Source organism: Plecotus auritus (assembly GCF_963455305.1).
Source record: "Plecotus auritus genome assembly, chromosome: 8".
Classification (NCBI taxonomy): domain Eukaryota; kingdom Metazoa; phylum Chordata; class Mammalia; order Chiroptera; family Vespertilionidae; genus Plecotus; species Plecotus auritus.
The window spans coordinates 174,754,871-174,770,149 of NC_137782.1; the positions used below are offsets into that span (position 1 = coordinate 174,754,871).

The window sequence follows — 15,279 nt, forward strand, 5'->3', positions numbered from 1 at the left end:
TGTTCCTAGGCCTTCGAAGTTTTTTTTTAAAATATATTTTATTGATTTTTTCACAGAGAGGAAGGGAGAGGGATAGAGAGCTAGAAACATCGATGAGAGAGAAACATCGATCAGCTGCCTCCTGCACGCCTCCCACTGGAGATGTGCCCGCAACCCAGGTACATGCCCTTGACCGGAATCGAACCCGGGACCCTTCAGTCCGCAGGCCGACGCTCTATCCACTGAGCCAAACCGGTTTCGGCGGCCTTCGAAGTTTTTTAAAGACTTTTAATGTATCGACTCCTCAGAGGAGCCCCCAAGAAAGAAGTCTCCCCCGGCCTGTTCCCACTTTCTAGACCAGGGGTCCTCAAACTTTTTAAACAGGGGGCCAGTTCCCTGTCCCTCAGACCGTGGGAGGGCCGGACTATCGTTTAAAAAGAAAACTATGAACAAATTCCTATGCGCACTGCGGGCCCGGGACGCGTCGGCTGCTAAGCAGGACAGGCAGCGGCACCCGGCGGGCCGGATCCATGTCTTCGGCGGGCCGCAGGTGGCCCGCGGGCCGTAGTTTGAGGACGTCTGTAAGATGGACAAAATGGGGACAAGAACAGGTTAAAGGTCTCAGCGGCAGCCGAAACTGGTTTGGCTCAGTGGATAGAGCATCGGCCTGCGGACTGAAGGGTCCCGGGTTCGATTCCGGTCAAGGGCATGTACCTTGGTTGCGGGCACATCCCCAGTAGGAGGTGTGCAGGAGGCAGCTGATCGATGTTTCTCTCTCATCGATGTTTCTAGCTCTCTATCCCTCTCCCTTCCTCTCTGTAAAAAATCAATAAAATATATTTAAAAAAAAATATATGTTAAAAAAAAAAAAAGGTCTCGGCAGCATCTGGGAGGGGGGCCTGAGGTCTCGTGGCCTTCAGCTCAGGCGGTGACGGCACCACGGGGCTCCGCGCGAGGTGGCCTGGCCGTGGCAGGGCCACGCTGCCCTGCGCTGACACGGGGGCCGTCACCGCTGGGGTTTGCGGTGGCACGTGCGGAGCGAGCCGGAAGGGGCCCCTCCCGGGGACACGCGGGCCCTTGCACGGCTGTGGTGTGTTCATTAACAAGCGGAGGCTTCCTCTTGGCCAATCACTCCTTTCCCCCAAGCCCACCGCGGCCCAGCGCCACCCCCTTGTTGGAATACGCGTTGCTGCTTACGGAGTAATCACACGTGTGTGTTGGCAGGCAGCACGAACCAGGAAAACGGTAAGTGAAATCATGTATTTCTCCGCAACATGAATGTAACCACAGTAAAGGAACGAGACGCAGCAGCAAAGTCCCGTCCGGAGGCGTGATGGTCCCTGCGGCACACGGCCGGCCTCAGCCCTGCTCTCCCCTCACCGGGCGACGGAAACAAACCCACCCCCCCCCCCCGCGGCCACAGCTCCGAAGCCCCACCGAATGGCAGCGTCCGATGAACCGCATTCCCGAGCTGTCCACGTGAGGCTACTGCTTTTTTAAAAAGGAAAGGAGAGAGATGTGTGTGCACACGGCATGCTTTTCCTCCACATTTACCATGACTTCCTGGAGCTACCGTCCCCGCAGAGCGACGTCTGAAATCCCCCCCGAGGCACAGACGTCGGCATCGGTCCTGAGGCCCCGGAGCCGCCCTGCTGCCGAGGCCGTGATGGAGGCCGAAAGGCTTCCTGCCCGCAGCGGGCGCGCGTCATCGTCCAGCAAAGGTCCCTCGTCCCCAATTCCCCTTAGAAAACAATTACAAACTCACAGCGTCGCGTGGACCACGAAGATTTCTATCGGGCGACCCGAGGTGGTCATCACCGCAGAACTGCGCTGAGGGCTGGGGGATGTCGTAAGGTGCAGGGAGCGGCTCCAGGGTGAAGCCTCGGACGGACCTGCCGGCAAAGCCGCAAACAAGTCCCAGCTTGGAGGGCACAGCCCCCTTCGCATCATTAAGCTTGACCTGTTACCTAGGTCCTTCCTGGGCAGATAATGGGCTGTGGGAGGGGCAGCAAGTGCTGCCAAAACAAGGGAAACTCACAAGAAGATTGTAAATTACCTTGTTTACCTCTGACTGTAAAATAAAGGCTCAGCTTGCCGTCTGGATCTCTCTCTGTGGCCTCAGCCAGGCACAGGAGATCCACCTAGACCAGCCGTGGGCAAACTACGGCCCGTGGGCAGGATCCGGCCCGTTCGGCTGTTCTATCCGGCCCGCGGAGCCGAAAGAGCGGAGGGTTCTCTTGCTCTCCCCTCCGCTCCTTCACCAGCAGCAGTGTTAACATGGCAACGTCGGGAAACACGGCCGCAGCTCCTTCTTCTGAGTGGGCGGATTTATATCCCCCATTCAGTAGAAGGAACAACCTCTCCGTCTTCCAGAGGCTCCTTGTAATGCCCGCGGACGCGTCCCCCGACATCACCCTGGGAATGCGGAGACACGTTATCGTGGTGATGTAGGGAGACACACCCCTGGAGAGCACAGTGTCAGAGCATTCGCTAAAAAGGAGACCAACAACACTGTTCCCACTGAAGGTGATGTTTTAAAGACCAAAAACCTTCCAACCCAGTCTACATTGCCATCTACATCTACGTCCCGGGCATAATTTGGAAGTTGCACTAAAGAAAATGTTTAATTTACTGTTTACACAGTTTGTTCTTTTCTATTTGTTTTAGTTTTAAATTATTTTATTATATTTAAGTTTAATTTGAAAGGCTTTTGTACCTTTCCTTTGTTAGGCAATTTTATTTTGTCTTTGCCATCTTCAATATAAGGTATGTTATTGAGCTATGATTCCTCCATTTTTTGAAGTTTCAAATTGTAATAATTAGTGTTTACATTCTTCTTGTTAAAATGTTTGAAATGAATAAAACTATTGAAATAAAAAAAAAGACCGTACCCTTTTAGGTAATGATGTTTACTTTGAATTTATATTAGTTCACACACACACTCCATCCATGCTTTTGTTCCGGCCCTCCAGTCCAGTTTAAGAACCCATTGTGGCCCTCGAGTCACAAAGTTTGCCCACCCCTGGGCTAGATCTTCAGCCTTCAGAGTCCTGGAGGAGCCGCCAGCGGACATCCGGGTGCTCAGTCTCTAAGGGAAGGCAAGGTGGCCCGGCCGGGCGCCGGGGGCGGAGGTCACCAAGAACAGACGCCTGCGGGGAGGCCCCTCCGCCCGTCCTCAGTGGCACCTGCTCCGTGGAAGGTCTGGTGGGGGCGCTGGACTTGGAAGGCGGGCGGGGAAATGACACCGTTCAGGGGAAGCCCTCTGGGAGGTGGAAGATATGGGACGGGGTCGGGGGGGGGGGAGTTTTGTAAAGAAACGTGACTTCATCGAACCCAAGGCCCTCGCTTTCCACCTAAGAAAACACATCCGAGGGCTTTGTACCTGAACTGACACCGAGCTGAGCTGAGCCCGTGAACAGCTGAGTCTGGTAACCCGCGGTGCAGGGAAGTGGGGCCCCACCAGCCCGTGGGCAGGGTTCCCCAGCGTCCCCACCGAACTCAAGGTGAGACGGGGGGGAACCGGAGGGCGGCAGGGAAAACGCAGCAGGAGGCGGCCCCGGCCTGCACCCGTCCCGGCCGCTGCTGGCCCTTCCCCGGCACCGGCCGGCCCCCTGCAGGGGACAGAGGAGGCCAGAGCCTGCTGACCACAGAGAAACAGACTTTCCCCGGTCCCTCCAGACCCGCAGCCCCAGGCAACGTGCCAGCCCATGTGTGGATCCATGTTCTGGTGCCAAGGAGGTAAAGCACGCGGGAAAAGCCGTGTGAGCACGTGTGTCACTTACGCCGACAAGAGCCGGGCTGCACCCCGTCAGCGCGCAGTCCGGGTGCAGGTTCTCACACCGGGTCCCGGGGTGCCGTCCTGCCTCCCCCTCTCCCACCCAGTGCCCTCGGCACAGCCACCAGCCACGGGCTCAATGCCCCGTGGGGGACAGCGGCCACCGCCCGGACAGCCCGCTCTCGGGGCGCACCCTCTGCCTGCCTGCCTGCCCCCGCTGACCCAGAGGCCCTGCCCTCCCCAGATGCACACAGTCCTTGAGGGCGCAGCCCTACCCGCCCGCCTGGCGGGCACAGACAAGGCCCCGGGGAGTGGCGGAGCCGTTGCTCTCGGACAAAGCTGGACCGGCTGCCCGTGGCCAGGGACTGAGCGAGAACAAGGTCACTGCCGAGGACCCGGGGCTGCGGGCCAAGGGAGAAGGAATCCGGAGTGATTACAATACTCACAGACAAGGGATGCGCCCCTCGGCCCCTCCTGGCGGGAAGGGCGCGTTCCTTTAAGCACAGGGTGCGCCTGGGCAGGATGTAGTGAGCGTGTTGGAAAGCACGCACCGCGGACGTTGAGCTGGTTTGCAAACAGGAGAAACGGGCACTGCGCCACGTTGCGGGCACAAGGGGCTCCTCTGTATCCCACTTCCATGAATGACAGATTCACACCTGTCCTGCCGCTTACAGGCCACCACCCCCCACCTCGTTCTCGCCACCCCCCGCCCCCCCCGCCCCCCCGCACTGTGCGTTCCTCCATCTGCCTTCGAACCCCCCCGTTCCCAAAGGCTTCTGCCCCACGAAGGGACAGAAAGGAAGAATGTGAACGGGTGAGATCGCTTCTGGACTCGAATGTGTTTGAAGGGAAAAGATGCCCGATGCGTTCAACAGACATTTACCGAGCACCTACTACGGGCCAGGCACCGTGCCAAGGGACACGGCGCTGAGCACAGCAGGACTGTGAGGTCCTGGCCCTCACTGCACCCCAAGCTGCAAATGCTCACAGCTTACGGCACGGCGGTCTGGACCCCGCCCGCAAGGGGGGGCGAGGCGGACAGTTTATTAACGCGCCGTCTGCCTCGCCCACACGGGGCCAGTCCTGTCCAGGACGGTCCCGGGGCCCCCGCCGCCTCGCCGTCTCCGCTTCTCTCGCTCCCGGGAGTTGCCATGAAGCCCGGACCAAGGAGATGAAGAGATAGCCTCGCGGTGCCTCCGGAAAAGCCGGTTCCTTCCTGATAATAGGGACAGAGGGGGCCGGCCCCAACCTCCCCACCCCCCCCCCCGACCTGTCCTGCAACCTGACACGGGAGCCCGCAGCGCTGGAGAGCCACCTGGGCCCCGGGCCGCCCTCAGAGGGCAAAGGGTAACAAGCGAAGGACGGCGAAGCCACACAGGGCATCCGGGTCGCGGTGACAGCGCCGAGCCGCTGGACCGGCGCCAGCCACCACACCTTCAGCATCGCGTCGCCGAGGACACGGACACCCTGGGCCCGGGGCCTTGCTGGTGCTCTGTCCGGCCAGACGCACAGCGACACACACGTCCGTCCATGCGAACACGGGCTACCGACCCTGGCGGGTGGGTGTTGGGGGTTGAACTCCGAACCCCAGCACCTGTGATGGGACCTTGTTCAGGTCTTTGCAGATGAGCGAGTTGCCACGCGGTCCATCGAGCGGGCCCCACTCCACGTGGCGTGTGACCAGGAGTGTCTGCCCGTCTTAGCCTATTCGGATGATCTTTTTTTAAAAATATGTTTTTATTGATTTCAGAGAGGGAGAGGGAGAGAGAAACATCCATGATGAGAGAGAATCATGAATCGGCTGCCTCCTGCACGCCCCGCTACTGGGGATGGAGCCTGCACCCCGGGCCTGTGCCCTGACCGTTGACCTCCTGGTTCACAGGTCAACGCTCAATCCCTGAGCCACACCCGTCGGGCGGACGGTCTTGACAAACATCCCACCGATGGGAGGGGGGCTTATCAGCAAGACTTTTATTCTCCCAGTTTCAGAGGCTGGAGCCCGAGTCAAGGTGCCCCATCGGGGCTGGGGAGGGCTCTTCCCGGCTGACGGTCCGCACCTCACTGTGTCCCCACGGGGCTGGGGAGGGCTCTTCCCGGCTGACGATCCGCACCTCACTGTGTCCCCACGGGACGGAGGGGCTGGGTCCCCTTTATAACGGCGCCCACCGCCTCCAAACCCCATCACATCGGGGGTCAGGCCGGAGCCCGTGAACGGGGGACACAGCGCACTCCGGCAGCCAAGCCTGCGCGTGAGCATGAGGGGAGGCACGAGGCTACCACTGAGGCGGTTCGTGGGGTCCCCGAGCTGACGGAATCAAGACACCCCTTCCTGCCCTCTCCGGCCGCCCCCCGCTGCCCGCTGGTGGGGACGGGCCTGCCAAGCGATCGGGGAGACACGGACCGTGTGGGCCCAGCTTCCAGGGCCTGGCGCCTGCTCTGAGGTCTGCGGGGCGCCCTTTCGCTCCCCGTCCCCACCCCGGGCTGGCGCTCTGCGCTGAGGAACCCATCCTGGGGCTGTTCGCTTCCTCGGGTTCTCACTCAGAGAGCCATCCGCCCGGCTCCAGGAGCCCCCAGCCCCCCCAGCCGCCCCCGCCACCCCAGCCCCCCCAGCCGTCCCAGCCCCAGCCCCCCCAGCCGCCCCCGCCACCCCCCGCCGCCCCCAGCCGCTCTGCAAGACTCCTGCAGGCCGCCCCGACCAGGGGACCCAAAGGGTTCAGGGGAGACGGAGCAGCCACACAAAGGGTGCTCTGCACAGGAAGTCCCCGCACAGGAAGTCCCCGCACAGGAAGTCCCCGCACAGGAAGTCCCCGCACAGGAAGTCCCCGCACAGGAAGACCCCGCACAGGAAGACCCCGCACAGGAAGTCCCCGCACAGGAAGTCCCCGCACAGGAAGACCCCGCACAGGAAGTCCCCGCACAGGAAGACCCCGCACAGGAAGTCCCCGCACAGGAAGTCCCCGCACAGGAAGACCCCGCACAGGAAGTCCCCGCACAGGAAGACCCCGCACAGGAAGTCCCCGCACAGGAAGCACCACGGGAACCCACGCCCGCACCGCGCTGACCTGGCGACCCTCTTTCTAGGAACTCCGCCGCCTCCCTCCCCTCCCCAGGGCACCCCAGCCTCGTCGGCTGCCGGCCCCATGCCCGCCTGTCCCCACCCCCTGCCCTGACCGCCCCACGTCCTCAGGAACAAACCCTCTGTGGTCCCCACCTCTGGGCCCTTCTGCCAGCACGAGCCCCCCCTCTCCGCCCTGCCCGTCCGCACAGCCCCCCTCACGCACGCCAGCCTCCGCCAGGCATTTCCTCACGGAGGCCTGGCACACCCCGGGGTGGGCACCTCCTTCCCTCAGCTCGTCTCCCCTGCTGGACTAGAGCCCCCGAGGGCGAGGCCAAGGCCATGCCAGCCTCATCGCCCCTTACACCCCAGGCTGCCCCACGCGACCTGCCACCTCCAGACGGCAATGCAGGCCACTGTCCGCGAGGCTGGAGGGGGTGCTGCCTGCTGTTGACACGACCACAGGACCCAGGACGGCTGGGGTCCTGCCCCTCCCAGCCAGGGCTGCGTCCCGAGCCGACACCCGCCCCCACCCGCCCCCACCCGCCCCCACCCGCCCCCACCCGCCCCCACCGTGCAGGCTGGGGCCACGCAGGGAGGTGAAGACGCACCAGGGTCCCACAGCTGGGTCCTGAGGGGCACGGGCTCCATCCTTCAGCCCCGAGCCCAGCAGGAGGGTGAGCAGTGGCTCCCGTGGAACTTCTTCCTTAATTAGGAGGAGGCGTCCAGGTGTGGGCAATGCCGCCGGGAGGGGGGTGGCCCAGAACTGTGGCCTCACGTGGCCGCGAGGCTTCGAGAAAGGCTCCTTCCACGCGGTTCTTGGGTTTCCCAGGCAGGACGTTACCCTAGTGACCGCGGAGAGGCTCGTCTGTCTTCCTTAGCCGCACCCACTCTGTTCTGGCCTCGGGGCTGCCCTGCTGTCCCGCCCCCCGGGAATCCGGGGTCCCTGCCTGACCAGGTGCCTGGGAAGAGCATCCTCGGTGGCCGGGACTCCTAGACCCGCGGGCAGCTGACCGCCCCCCCCCCCCGCCCCCGTCCCCTCTGTCCTGAGCGCCCAGGAGAGCAGAGGCCAGGCTGGGCCGGCGTAGCCCTCTCGTGGCCGGGGTCCCTGACCGTGGCTCTGAGCCTACCGTGTCCTCGCGTCACCAGGAGGGGCTGGGCAAGGAAACCACCGACCGCCTCGCTCTGGGATCCTGCTGGGACAGGCCTCCTCCTGCCTCTCCCACAAAGGAAGGCTCCCGGCCCGGCCGGCCTGGCTCAGGGGTTGAGCGCTGACCTAGGAACCAAGAGGTCAGGGTTCGATTCTGGTCAGGGCACATGCCCAGGCTGTGGGCTCGATCCCCAGTGGGGGGGTGCAGGAGGCCGCCGATCCAGGATTCCCTCTCATCACTGATGTTTCTCTCTCTCCCCCTCTCCCTTCCTCTCGGAAATCAATACAAATATATTTTTTTAAAAAGTAAGAAAGGCTCCCGGAGGAGGAGGAGAAGGCAGCAGCAGGGCCAAACTCTGAGCCACAGCACCTGGCCCCGCCGAGCGGCACGTCCCCCCGAGAGGCCTCAGCGGCTGCAGCTGAACCGTGTGGGTCTCAAACGGCGAGGGAAGCCGCACTCCGGGGCGCCTAGTGGGACCACACAGGCTCGGAGCCCTGGCCCCAGCACAGCCCACGGCGTGGGAACCTGGACGTGCTCCCGTTTCCTGTCCCAGCCCCGCGCGCCTGGGTGCCGCATCCGTCTTCCGCGCCCGCAGCTCGGGCCCCAGCACTGAGGTCACCCTCTTCACTTCCCCTCCCAAGGTTACTGGCAGGAGACCAGGCTCCTTTAAACACACAAACTGCCACCCGGCCGGTGTGGCTCAGGGAGCGTCGACCTATGACCCAGGAGGTCACGGTTCGATTCCCGATCAGGGCACAGGCCCAGGTTGTGGCCTCGATCCCTAGTGCGGGGCGTGCAGGAGGCGGCCGATCCATGATTCTACCTCGTCATGGATGTTTCTGTCTCTCCCTCTCCCTCCCTCTCTGAAATCAATAAAAACATTTTTTTTTTTTTTTAAAAAACTGAGTTATAACCATATAAACTCCCAAACGCCATTTGGGCCAAATCGGGACGTTTTCCATGCTGTCAGAATGAGGTCATTTGCATCCCGTTTTCCCACGAGGACCTGGGTCCAGGCCTGGCCCGCTGAGCAGCAGGGCCAGCGTGGGGAGCCGGATTCTGAGGCTCACACTCCGCACCCCCCTTCCCTCCACACAGCCTCAATCACGGCACGGCCGCCTCGCTCCCTCTCCTCCTCCACAACCCTCAATGGCTCCCACCGCCACAGGGTCAAGACCAGGTCCCCTGGAATCCACAGATTCCGTGACCTCTTCCCATCTGACCTTTCCGGGCATAACCTCTCTGCCCTCTAAAAGATAACGAAACAAAACTTAGACAGGCACGAGGAAGCTGCAAAGACGGGGTGCCTCTTGCCAGGGCTGGGGGAGGGAGTCACACACCACAGCCTGCCTGCCTGGGCCCAGGACCTGGGGCAGGGCCCCCACACCCCTCTGTGTCCCTCCCCTCCTCCTCTGCCGGGGCAGCCCTCGGCCAGGGCCCTTCCTGCCATCCGCAGGGGCCCACCTGCAAGCTTCCTCTCCCTGGCAGAGCCGGGGCCTCCCCTCCGGCCTCCCCACGGCCTTTCACTTACAGGCACCTCTGCTGGCTGGGAACGTTCCCCTAGGGTGGCCCTGGCCTGAGTCACCTACAGGCCTTTCCTAACTCCAGGGCCCCACCCCCAGGAAGGAGCGTCCTTCCCGAACTGGTGGGAGCAAGATTTGGGGTCACCTCTTAGGGCAGGTACTAACCCTCCACCCCCCCCAGGGCAGCAGGCCCTCAGGGTCCCTGGTCTCCTCTCATCTCTCCCTCACCTGCTTCCCACCTGGCGCAGGAAACCAGGTTACAGCCCTGCTGAAGGAATTTTTTTCTTTTTTGGAATTCAGGGTGTGGGGGGGGGGGGGCCGAGGGGGGGAGTGAGAGAGAGACAGAGAGGGCAGGGGAGAGTGCACACATTTGGGGTGACCATCTGAGCCTCCCCATGGAGATTATTAGGGTACAAGAAGGAACCCCTTTCTCCCGTGACCTGGAGCGCCGGGTGCGCACAAGCCACGCTGGCTGGATGCCCCGATGGGCGGGGGCGCCGCTGCAAGGAGGGAGGTGGGGGGACCCGCAGGGGACTTCCCCAGCCCCTCAGAGGGGAGAGGCTCGGGCGGGAGGCAGGTGGCCAGGGTCCTCCAGGCGCCAGGGAGGTGCATAGCGGGTACCCTGGGTCCCCGCCGCCTCCCCGCGCCCCTCGGTGCCCCTCCCCAGACCTCGCCCTCCGCGGCCTGCGCGCCCCGCCGGCACCACGCCGCCCACCCAGCCCGAGCGCCAGGAGCCCGCGCGCGGGCTGTGGAGGGGCGACCCGCGCTCCCCAAGTGGCCGCGCGCAGAGGCCACCGCGGGGCAGGCCCGGCCAGGGTGGCGCCCTCGGCACGGAGCCCACGGTCCCGCCAGCACGCCCGGACCCGCACGCCTGGACCCGCTCCCCGCGGCCGCCTCCCTGGGCCCCCCCGGCCACTCCCCGCTCCCCAGATGCCGACACAAAGGGAACGCGCGTCACCCACCTGGTCCCGCGCGCCAGGCTCCAGGGTCCTCGCTCCTGCTCGGCCGCCGTAGGCTCCGAACGCTCCGCCCGAGTCCGGTGTCGCGGGTGGGTGTGCGCCCGGGGTCCGCCGCCTGCGCCCCGCCCCGTCCGCCCGCAGCCGCCCTTTATTCCCGGCCCGGCCTCCAGCGGGGCGCGCGGCCGGCGGCAGACGGGGCGGTGGCGCGAACGGCACAAAGACGGGGCGCGGAGCTCCCGGCCCCCGCCCGCCGCGCAGCGCCCCCTGCCGCCCGCCCTGGGCACCACACGGCCCGCTTCCACCCAGGAGAACGAGAGGTGCCTTGCCCAGGGGGGCCGCCAGGAGCCCACCCAAATGCCAACCTGCGGGTGGGACAGAAGCACATACACCCGCGAGGAAAGACACGGGTGCCAAGCAGATGCTCTCAGCCCGGGCACGGCAGCCTGGTCACCTCCCAGCAATGTCACCCCCAGGCCTGGCACACAGGGCTCGCCGGCCGCTTCCTAGAAGTCTGTCCCCGATGCCAACCGTGGCGGGAGGGGCATCTGAGCCCGCTGGGGAAGAAGTGGGCGCCCGCCTGACCAGCGTGGCTCGGTGGTTGAGCTTCGACCTATGAACCAGGAGGTCACGGTTTGATTCCTAGACAGGGCGCATGCCGGGGTTACAGGCTGGATCCCCAGTAGCGGGTGTGCAGGAGGCAGCCGATCAATGACTCTCTCATCATGGATGTTTCTGTCTCTCTCTCCTTCTCCCTTCCTCTCTGAAATCAATTAAAAAACAATAACCACTACGAAAGAAAGAAAGAAAGAAAGAAAGAAAGAAAGAAAGAAAGAAAGAAAGAAAGAAAGAAAGAAAGAAAGAAAGAAAGAAGAAGAGAGAGAGAGAGAGAGAGAGAGAGAGAAAGAAAGAGGGAGGGAGGGAGGAAGGAAGGAAGGAAGGAAGGAAGGAAGGAAGAAAGAAAGGAAGGAAGGAAGGAAGGAAGGAAGGAAAGAAGGAGGGAGGGAGGGAGGGAGGAAGAAAGAAAAAGAAAGAAAGAAAGAAAGAAAGAAAGAAAGAAAGAAAGAAAGAGGGAGGGAGGGAGGGAGGGAGGGAGAAAGAAAGAAAGAAAGAAAGAAAGAAAGAAAGAAAGAAGAAAGAAATGGGTGCCTGCTGAGAGGCCCTCCCTCTGCCAGGTCACATGAGCTTCCCCCCCCACCCCCCATCCCACCGCCTGGCTGCTCTGAGCATGGAGAGGGGGGGCCCCCTTTATGGTCCCGGCTTCTGACTACCTGAGGTCCAGGCAGAGCCATTCCCTGGCTGCCCTGAGGGTCCTGTTGTCAGAGCAGCGGGTCTGGGGACAGGCGGCCCCTTCATCGAGGGCAGGCACTGAGTGCTCCCCCCGCCCCCCCCCCCACCCCGGCATCATCTACGGGCGTCCGCGCCCTTTCCAGCCGCGTGCAGAGCCAGGGACACGTGGCGCATTTTGTCAATGGACCCTGACGGGACTGTCCCTGCTGGGCGGAGGCCCAGACCACACTCCAGGCGTCCAGCCCGGTGCGGTCCCTGCCAACAGGAAGTGGGCGCCCAGAGCTCGCTCCCAAGAGGCGTGGCGGCGAGTCCGCTGCCCGAGGTTTAACACAAGAAAAGGGGGGGGGGGCAGGGCGTGGGCTTCACCCACTGAGCGGGGCTTGGGTGGGACCGGGCAGGTGTGACGGTTGCTATGGCGCCTCACGCCGACCCCAACCGTGTGACCTCAGTCCCATCCCCGGACCTTCAAGGAGGGGAGGAGGCTGGGGCCTTGAATCGAGGCCAACGCTCTGCTCACGCATGACCATGGGCTGCTGCCTCCAGGGGAGCCCCAATGGGCTCAGAGAGCTTCCAGGGGAGGGCGCCCCCGGCGATGTGGGGAGCGGGAGGTGCCTTCCCACAGACCTTCCCTCGGCCCCTCTCCCGTCTGGCCACTCTTGAGCTGCGTCCTTTCCTAATAAATAGGTCATCCTGTTTATTAGGAAAGCGTGAGGGGCGGGGAGGGCCGTCGGGGTGTCTGTGGGATCTGACGCTCTCTGGCCGGCGGTGTGGGGAGACAGGGGACTGGCCGGCCCCGGCTGGTGCGGGAAAAACATAACCACCGCGTGTGAACCGGGAGCAGAAGCAGCCGGGACAGCGAGATGCCCGGGCGATCGGCGGAGCCTGCGGGCAGTTTCCCAGATGCCCCGGGGGCGGCTCTGTCCGGGCCTTGTTTCCGTGGTGGTGGCGGTGGTGGTGGTTAAGATTCAGCGAATTCCCAGGACCTGAGAGACCTGCACATCCACACGCAGGCATGCAGGCAAATGGAAACCCAGCCCGGGGCCTGGTTCACACTCGGGGGGGGGGGGGGGGGGGGGAGGGGGAGGAGGGGGGAGGGGGGCGCTGTGAATGCCACGGGCCCTTCGCCTCCCCCAGCGGGACTGTGAGCGCCAGCTGCTCTCATTCACGCGAAGGACACGCACTGGCCGGGTGACCCTTCAGACGGTGCGGGGACAGGAGTGTGGAGCATGAACTCGCTGAACCCGTGCGTGCCCGGGAAGACGGGGCGAATGCACGGTCGCCTCTGGGGGTACGGTTGTGGGCGATTTCTATTTTCTTCCTGTGGCTTGACTCTGCTTTTCCAATAGGCCCCGGATGTGTGCTCTTTTCATCATGAACACAACGCTAGATCCTTCTGGTCACCCCAGCCCCGTGAGTGGCCTCTGCGTCGGACTGGCTCCTCCGTTTCTGTGTAAGGTCCTGTTCCTTCCCCGACTGGCGGAGGCACGCATCCCGGGGCCTGGCACTGAGGGGAGCACCCCAATGTGGCTGGGGGTGACCCGGCCATGATGATGAGGGCTCCAGCCGTCCCTGGAGTGTCCTCACTGGATCTGACTCCCCGTCCTGGGGCCTGCGCCCCGAGGCTGGCCCATCGGGATGGGAGGGGAGCGAGGCCATGGCCTCGGGGGAAAGTGAGTGCTTCTCACCAGCGGTCAGGCGCTCGGGCGTGTCCAGGGAGACCAGTTCCAGCCGGAGGGCGTGAGGGGAACGCTGGGGCCCCGGAACTGGGAGCGGGGCGGAGAGGGAACAGGTGACGGAAGCGTCAGCCTTTCATGACGTGGGGCCGATGCAGGGCCAGCCCCAGGCATCTGAGGGGTCAAGACTGAATGGACACCAGGAACCAGGGTCCTGGGGGAGCCCTTCTCTGCTGGGCAGCTGACCAGGTCACACTCCGCAGGGCAGCGCTCTGACCCCCACGCCCGGGGCTGGTGCCATGCTGGTCGCCCGTCTGCAGGACCTCAGCCCTCTGACCCCCACACCCGGGGCTGGTGCCATGCTGGTCGCCCATCTGCAGGAACTCAGCCCTCTCACCTCCACGCCCTCTCACCTCCACCCCCACGCTAAAGCAGCGGTGGGCAAACTTTTTGACTCGAGGGCCACCATGGGTTCTTAAACTGGACCGGAGGGCCGGAACAAAAGCATGGATGGGGTGTTTGTGTGAACTAATATAAATTCAAAGTAAAGAAGCGGAGGGGAGAGCAAGAGAACCCTCGGCTCTTTCGGCTCCGCGGGCCGGATAGAACAGCCGAACGGGCCGGATCCGGCCCGCGGGCCGTCGTTTGCCCACGGCTGGGCTAAAATGTGCTCAGGGTCCCTGGACAGCCTGGCTGACGCTTAACGTGTCCTCGCCTCTCGCGACGGCAGCACGCAATGACCGTACACACTTGATCACACTCAACGGAGAGAGGAGGCCCGTACAAAACACATTTTAATACATTCTATCTTCCAACACAGCGTCAGACGCGAGGACGATATATACAAGCGTTTCCCCAGCGTCTCAGAGCGCCGGCTCGCACTCCGGCGGAATGCTGACCTCCGGGGCCCGCGTTGCCTCTGTGACCGCAGCTGACGAAGCGCCTTTTCTGCCAGGGGGTGGCCTGCAGGGACTGTCGGATTGAGCCCCATGTGACCTGTCCGCTCTCTTTAGTATCAGGTTTTCTCTCTCTCTCTCGAACCCACAACTCGATCCCAGTCTCCCGCCGGACGCAGAGCAGGTGCCTGCGTTTCGGGGGGCCCCGCCCAGTGGTCTCACGCATCTTCACCCGTGACAGAGAGGAGGCACGTCCCCATCACTTCGGAGAAAGGACAGAGAGACATCACACCTTCAAAGCCGGATGGGCGACTGCGCGCGCCCGTCGTCGATCTCGGCCCCTTAAGACGAACCGCCAGTCCTGTCGTTCCGGCGGAGACTCAGCAGGAGAGCAAGGCCGCAGCCTCCGCCTTTCACCCGGAGACGCCTCGGGTCCCTCCCAAGCTGTCCCAGCCACCGAGGAACATGTCTCGTGAAACTGGAGACTCGGATTTGAAACCGAGAGCGTCACGCAACAGGTTACATAATCCAACTTCCAAGTCCCTGCGGTGTGAACGCCGCGCTTCTCTCGGCTCAGAGACGGGGAACCTCTGAATGTTTTAAAGGTCAAGGCTTTGCCCTTCCTGAGGGTGCGCGAGGCGGCGGGGCGGGGGGGGGGGGGCGGGGGGTGCTTTCACGGCGGCGGGGCAGGCACGGGGCGCAAAGCCGCAGCGTCCTCCCGAAGGGCAGCTTTAGCCTGGTTTTGTTTGATGTTTCCCTCTGGGGCAGGAGAGGGCCCGTCTCGGTCAGCGGGAGGAAAAGTCCCTCTAGTCGGCGGACGTGAGCTGCGGGCTGGGGTTCTGCTTCAGAGACACCGAGGGAGCGAGCAACGCGCTTCCTCTCAGGGAATAAGCGACCGTTGGCAAAGCGCACTCGCGTTAAGGGAAGAAAACACCCCGAGTTGTGTTTCTGCGGGTCACAGTGACATCATCATAGCCTCGA

General features: G+C 63.2%; 1 protein-coding gene across 2 annotated transcripts in view; it reads right to left on the minus strand.

The window, feature by feature from the left end:
- Positions 1-10,807, minus strand: part of RNF144A (ring finger protein 144A) — a 60,768-nt gene extending 49,961 nt beyond the window's left edge. For both annotated transcript variants that reach the window (XM_080683021.1, XM_080683025.1), the window contains exon 1: positions 10,446-10,807. The gene's annotated coding sequence lies outside the window, so the exon portion shown is untranslated. The remainder of the gene's footprint in view (positions 1-10,445) is intronic.
- Positions 10,808-15,279: the final 4,472 nt, after the last annotated feature.